The 7,732-nt window shown below is 40.6% G+C and overlaps 1 non-coding gene across 1 annotated transcript; it reads right to left on the bottom strand.

Moving 5' to 3' along the window:
* Nucleotides 1-5,358: 5,358 nt before the first annotated feature.
* Nucleotides 5,359-5,440, bottom strand: TRNAS-AGA (transfer RNA serine (anticodon AGA)). The gene has a single exon. It is a non-coding gene; the product is annotated as a tRNA-Ser (tRNA).
* Nucleotides 5,441-7,732: the final 2,292 nt, after the last annotated feature.

The following is a 7,732-nucleotide window of genomic DNA, read 5'->3' as shown; positions in this document are numbered from 1 at the left end:
CACCATATTGTTTTCTAAAATGGTCGTACCATTTTGTTTTCCCACCAGCAGTGCATGAGAGTCCTGATCTCCCTGCAGCCTCACCAACATTTGTTAATTCCTGTTTTATTGATTCATGCCAGTAATGCCAGAGTGAGATGGTATCTCACTGTGGTTTTGATTTGTATTTCTCTAACGGCTAGAGGTCGCGAGCATTTCCTCCTATGTCTGTTGGCTGCTTAAATGTCTTCTTTGGTGAAGTGTCTGTTCGTTTCCTTTTCCCAATTTTTAATTGGATTATTTGTCTTTTTTTGTAGAGGTGTTGGATTTTTCTTACAGATTTTAGAGGTTAGCCCTTTATCTGATTTGTAATAGTCAAATTTTTTTTCCCAGTCTGTAGGTTCTCTTTTTAGTCTTTTGGTGAAAGTTTACAAATCATGTTAGTCTCTCATACAAAAATTGATATACTCCTTGCTACGTACTCCTAGTTACTCTCCCTCTAATGAGAAAAAAACTCCTTCTCTCCACCCTATACTCCCTGTGTCCATTCAGCCAGCTTCTGTCCCCCTCTGCCTTCTCATCTCCCCTCCAGACAGGCGTTGCCTACATAGTCTCATGTGTCTACATGAGCCAAGAAGCTCACTTCTCACCAGTATCATTTTCTAACCCCTTGTCCAGTCCAATCCCTGTTTGGAGAGTTGGCATGGGAATGGTTCCTGTCTTAGGCTAACAGAAGGTCTGGGGACCATGATCTCTGGGGTCTTTCTGTCTCAGTCAGACCATTAAGTCTGGTCTTTTTACAAGAATTTGAGGTCTGCATCCCACTGTTTTCCTGCTCCCTCAGGGATTCTCTGTTTTGTTCCCTGTCAGTACAGTCATCGATTATAGCCAGGCACCATGTAGTTATTTGGTGAAGTCTTTTGATGAGCATAAGTGCTTAACTTTTAGACAATCCCAGTTATCTAGCTTATCCTTTGAAGCTTGTGTGTTGTTGGTTGCACAGTGATTTTTAAATTTAATTCCATCCAATATATTTGTAGTGAGCTTCTGCTAAAGAAAAGGCCTTTGTGACAGGATCTAGACTCTCTGCAACAAATATGCAAATAAGTATGATCTAGTAATAAGTCGGAATCGACTCGATGGCACTGGGTTTGATTTTTTGGTTTGGTTAGTAAATAAGTGCTATTCTATTCTCACTTGAATAAAGAACATTTTTTAGTAATAAGTCAGAATCGACTCGATGGCACTGGGTTTGATTTTTTGGTTTGGTTAGTAAATAAGTGCTATTCTATTCTCACTTGAATAAAGAACAAGAGTGTAGACAAAGGAAGGAATTTCTCCAAAGGAAATTTAGAAACCAGAGCTTGCAACATAACAGATAAAATTTATCTTGCTTCAGTAAATGAGCTACCCTCTCAGACCCAGGAATAGTCAATGGTCCTGTAAGCAGCCATTTCTTGACAAGTTTAGAGCTGTTCTAAGGGAGAATATAGACCTAGAAGGAGGAAGGAGGAATTGAGATGAGCAGGAATTTGAACTGAAATAATCTAGGGGTTCATGTATGGAAATAAACTGATCTAGGTTCTTGCGTAGCTGTCAGTTTGTCATACTGTGGTGGCTTGTATATTACTGTGATGCTGGGAGCTATGTCATCAGGATTTCAAATATCAGCAAGATCACCCATGGTGGACAGGTTTCAGTGGAGTTTCCAAACTAAGATAGACTAAGAAGAAAATCCTGGTAATCTACTTTCAGAAATTAACCAATAAAAACCTTATGGATCACAATGGAATATTGTCTGACTTGCTTACTTTGGACTGGTAATCTGGAGGGATCATTTGCTGAAGGAATATATCATGTTTGCCAAAGTGGAGGGCCAGTGAGGATGAGGCAGACCCTCAGTGAGATGGATTGGCACAATGGCCTAAATGATGAACTCAGACATGCTGGTGATTGGGGGGAATGACACAGGACTAGGCAAATGTTTATTCTGTTACAGATAGGGTCTTCATGAGTTGGAGTTGATTCAACGGTAGCTAGCTATCTAAGCTCTTGCCTGTGAAACATACATTAGAGTAGAAGCTCCATAAAGGTATCATTCTTTCTACAAATAGTATTATATTTTTGTGGTAGGTCAGGTGCTGTGCTTGGTGCTACAAGCACAAAAGTAAACAAGAAAAAGATACATCCCTGCTGTTGTGGAGATTAGTGCCTACCAGGAGTGATACTCTAAAAACATAAATAAAATAAAATTCACACAGGAAGAATTTGGGGAAACTGCTTGTGGCTGCCATAATGGTACAAATGAAGTGAAATGCATGGATAAAAATGGAAACTGTAATTTCTAGGTAAATGAGCATTAGTGAGACTGACTGGAAGAAAACATGAGTCTACCATTTCCCACATATAGGATGCGCACACAGTAGGGGGGTAGATTGTGGGCCCTGATCATTAGAGGTGATTGATTCTGAGGAGCGAGAATACGAAAGAAAATAGAAATAATAAGTTTGGCAATGGGATCAGCAGCATGGCTCAGGCAAGACCTCGAAAGTCATTTGCTTTAGGTGCACATGTGTCTGCTTTAGTCTGTGACCATCAGCAATTTATATGGGCCATAGCAGTGAGCTCAGCCATTTCCAATAAAGCTTTCCTCCCTGGTACAGTGATGAGGGTAGGCTTGTCACTGGGAAAACAGATGCTTGGCCCATGTCAGAAAAACTGCTTGCAACAGTTAGAAGACACCCGTTTGGAGTCCACCTATTCTCTCATAGGTATTTTATGCATTTCCCAAAACAGCAAAATCAGCTGGAAAACTCTTCTAACTCCCATTTCACATCACAAAGTTTTATCAGGAAAGAGATTCTTAAAAAAAAGTTTTTGGGGGGAGGGATACTCAAAATCTCAAGGCATATAGAACAAAACTTTGAACTCTATCACAGAAAGATGCTCTGGCACAAAACATACAATTGTAGAAACCATGACAGGGAGATTATAAAAATTGTGGAAGACCATGGGTGACAAGGTAGGAATCCCCTTCATTTTGAACTCCTCTTCATATCATAATCTAATTCAACCAATAAGATTCAGAATCACCAAACAGTAGTTAAGCATGAGGCTGCTTAAGAAATATCACCTTTGTCTTAAACGCTAGCAAGCAGCCATCTAAGATGCCTCAATTGGTCTCAACCCCCCTGGATCAAAGAAGAATGAAGAACACCAAGGACACAAGGCGATTACGAGCCCAAGAGACAGAATGGGCCACACGAACCAGAGTCTACATCACCCTGAGACCAGAAGAACTAGATGGTGCCCGGCTACAACCCATGACTGCCCTGACAGGGAAAACAACAGAGAACCCCTGAGGGAGCAGGAGAGCAGTGGGATGCAGACCCCAAATTCTCATAAGACCAGACTTAATGGTCTGACTGAGACTAGAAGGACCCTGGTGGTCATGGCCACCCAGACCTTCTGTTGGCCCATGACAGGAACCATTCCCAAAGCCAACTCTTCAGACAGGGATTGGACTGGACAATGGGTTGGAGAGGGATGCTGGTGAGGACTGAGATTCTTGGATCAGGTGGACACTTGAGACTATGTTGGCTTGTCCTGCCTGGAGGGGAGATGAGAGGGTGGAGGGGGTTAGAAGTTGGTGAAATGGACACAAAAAGAGAGAGTGGAGGGAGAGAATGGGCTGTCTCATTAGGGGGACAGTAATTGGGAGTGTGTAGCAAGGTGTATATGGGTTTTTGTGTGAGAGACTGACTTGATTTATAAACTTTTACTTAAAAAAGCACAATAAAAATTATTTTAAAAATTATGTATATATATATATAAGAAATATTACCTTTGAGTTGAGGCCAAATGATTCATTAACTTCAATCTTGTAAATTAGGGGGCCGAAAGTTCACCCACACCCAAAGCTAAGATCCTAGTCAAACCAGTTCTTTGAGCTTCTCTCTCTTTTCTCAGAGGGCTCATAGGGTATGGGTCCTTCACAGTACAGTCTGAGACACTAAACTCAGACACATATAGGTCCAGGAGAGTGGAGGCTGATCAGAAAGGTGATGGAAACCTCTACCTGAAAATGCGAAAATATCTACAGATGAACTTTTTAATGTATACATTTAGAAAGGTATTGGCTACGTGGATGACCGTAAAAAGTCATTTTTCAATTCATAAAGCAGCAAAAACTAAATCAAAAATTCAAATAACAATGAAGAGTTTTACAAAGAAAGAACATACTCATCTTTCCAAAGCTTAGACCTCAGCACACAGGGCCAAGTGGTGTTTTTCCCAGGGGTGATTTTGCAACTCAAAGTTTTTAATTTTACTTGGTAGCTCTGAAGAGACACATTAAAGGGATACACTAAAGAGGAGGGGATCTGGTATTTGATCAATGATCAGGACTAGAACTGTGTTTGCAAAAACTTATTAAAGTATTCTTGGATGTGAGGCAATAAAGTATGACAACTCTCTGCAACAGACGTGAGGACAAAGTCCCACTAAACTGCCAAGGCAGCGACTGGCCAAATTCTCCTAATAATACCCATGAAGATATTCACCTGTGGTAAGCCTTCCTTTGGTCAATACATTGATCCATACTTTGTTCCTCATGCAATGTGATTTTGCGCCTGAGCCGGGGCTGGTTCCGAGTCCAGAATGCGTCAAAATCTCACCTCGCTTTTGTCCTTCTCACTTCACCACCATCTTGGCCCCCAGGACAAGCCAACTTGGCGTGAGGTCACTGACCCTGTTTGACTGGGTTACGAAGAAAATTGCCTTACTTAATTTCTTTAATTGCGTGATAGTTTGGTTTTTAATACCTAATTTGAGTTCGCATCTTGGCGCCCACTGCTATGGGTCTTGGCTTTCACCTGTATTTGAAACTTCCTTTTTAAGGGGAATAGAGACGGACATGACTGGAGAAGGCCCTGAGAAGAGAACAATCCCCCCAAGATGCAAACACACGTACCAACATTTTTCTTTGGGAAAGGGCTGCCTTCAAGCAGGGTTTAGGTTGCAGGAAACACAAAGGTATCGTCAGAGCCTGGCTTTTCTTAGAGGGAAAGAAAACACCATTAGGACTGCAGTCGAACTTACTTGAAAACAAAAACTAATAATAACCTCTGTTTAGCACACGGGTTTTTGGTCGAACCTACTCAAAAACAAAACAACAACAAAATACACGGTAATAGCAACCTGTCTCAGTTTTGGCAAAGTACAGGGAGGTTTTTTGTTTTTGTTTTTGCTTTTTTACTGGGAATAGAAAGATAGAAAGCTTAGTTAAATTTGGGGAGAATCAAGTTTGTTTCTGGAAGACGATATTGGCTCTGAAACTGGTAACATGTCAATAAGTTATCTTTCCAAGCAGGACAGGATCGTAGTCGACAGGATTCGAACCTGTGCGGGGAAACCCCAATGGATTTCTAGTCCATCGCCTTAACCACTCGGCCACGACTACATGAGAGAGATGTTTTTCCGTAGCGTAAAATAGCTTTAGTGAAGCCTGATCACATTTTACATCAGAAAGTGTATTTGCTGTCAATGTTTCTTACTCTTTGACGTCATTTAGTTGGTCATGATGCTGTTGCGCCAAATTGTCAAGTGACACTTTACCATCAGAACTGGTAGGACACCTTATTCTGATGGGTCGACGGAAAGAGACATTTCAAGAGGCCAGTTTTCTTCTCTGTCAGCCTCTGATGGGGATCCACGGGTTCTATGCCACAACTAACGTTCGCTGCGGAATTATGAGTTATAGCAGCGACTTGAAAAACTCTAAATGGTCCTTAGCTTTTTACTTAAGTAAATTTTCGAGCTTTCATGTATATAGGGAAGATTCTGCATGTAATAAAATGAATGGTACATTTCTACGTAATGTTAGGAAATAAGAAAACATGTGGCATAGTGGTCAAGAGCTATGGCTGTTAACCAAAAAGTCGGCAGTTCAAAGTCACCAGGAGCTCCTTGGAAACTCTATGGAGCAGTTCTACTCTGTACTACAGGGTGGCTGTGAGTTGAAATCGCCTTAATGGCAGTGGGTTTGGTTTTTTGGGAAAAAAAAATTTTTTTTTTTTTGGATAGGAAATGCACTCCAGGACATACTTTTAGGGGAAAGAAATAACCAAGATGCAAACAGATTTGCTACCAATGGTACAAAAAGAGAGTGGAAAGAAGATTAAGCACACATTTATGTTATAACTCTGGAAGGTTATACCAAGCCTGATTTCTATAAGCTTGCTGCCGTGGATAGAAATTTCATCACTAAGCATACAGTAGAAGAGAGATTTTAGTTTTCGCTAAATATACTTCAATATAACCTGAGTTTTCTATGATTGGTACTTACTATTTTTAAAATATTTGACTGTATATAAAATGGAATTCTTAATGTGCAAAGAAAATAAACTTTATACCAGTTGGTTATTGCTTTTTATTAGACCTGGTTTTCTAGTCACAAAGAAACAATGAAATCTTGCTGTCCTGGCCCAGTATTGGAAACCCTGGTGGTGGTGTGGTTAAGAGCTATGGCTGCTAACCAAAAGGTTGGCAGTTCCAATCCACCAGGAGCTCCTTGAAAACCCTTTGGGGCAGTTCTACTCTGTCCTCTAGGCTCACTGTGAGTCAGAATCCACTTGAAGGCAGTGGGTCTTTTTTTTTTTTTTTGTCTAGTATTTACTTTTGACCCTTCTTTCCTTCCTTATGAAACAGGCTGCAGCTGCCTGAAACCTCCTTATCCTTTATATAGGCTAAGAAAAAAAAAAAAAAACTCAACAAAATAAAGTTGAGAAAGAAACAGGTTCACCAAGAGATTTGAACCTGCAACACTGAACTCAGAGCCCAGAGTGTACCCATTACACCATGGGACTACCCTGAAAAGTCACTCCTTCATGATATAATTAAAGCCCCGTTCTTCACTGCATTTAGTATCATTGATTGGGATCTAAAATCCCCATCTGTATTTATCTCTCTTGGAAATAAATCTTTAGGCAGGCACATCGGCATGTGTATTCTGGAAACCCTTCAGAAGAAAACAGTAGGAAGAAAATATCTACCCCTTCCCACCCCCGCCCCCATCCCCAAACTCATAATTCCCATTTCTTTGTTTTCTCTAATGACTCATATACTCGCCTGCCTTGGGCCTTGCTTTATTCACTAGGAAAAATTTACAGAACTCTTAAATATGAAATACTGGTATAAATCATTATGCTATATAATGTTTATTACCTGGTGACATACATATTAGTGTCCATTTTGGAGATGAAGAAACTGAACCAATCATTATATTAAAAGCCCCTTCAAGGCCACTCTTTTAACAAATATTTGTTGGTTCAATAATGTGGTAAGCCAGATAATGCTCTTGGTGTTGTGGAAACAAAGATAAATAGGTAAAGGACATGGCCTCTGACCTCGTGCAGATTAGTATCCACTAGGAGGGATCCATAGGAACCCTGGTGGTGCTTGTTTGCTAAGAGAAAGGTCAGTGGTTCTGAGTCTACCAGCCTCACCATGGGAGAAAGATGTAGCAATCTGCTTCCGTAAAGATCACAGCCTTGGAAGTCCTATGGTGCAGTTCTCTTCTGTAAGGGCAGTTGTGCTCTGTATGGAGTTCGACTCCATAAACATGCACATAAATACAACCCACAAAGGAAGAGTTTGAGGAAACTGCTTCTGGCTAGCAGCATATTGGCAGATACTGTGAAAATCACAAATGAAAATAAAAACTCTGATTTTGGGGTAGAAAGGAATTGTAGAT

This window comes from Loxodonta africana, chromosome 1 (genome assembly GCF_030014295.1).
Source record: "Loxodonta africana isolate mLoxAfr1 chromosome 1, mLoxAfr1.hap2, whole genome shotgun sequence".
Classification (NCBI taxonomy): domain Eukaryota; kingdom Metazoa; phylum Chordata; class Mammalia; order Proboscidea; family Elephantidae; genus Loxodonta; species Loxodonta africana.
The sequence above is the reverse complement of the archived record's forward strand: the minus strand, read 5'-3'. Positions and strand labels throughout refer to the sequence as shown.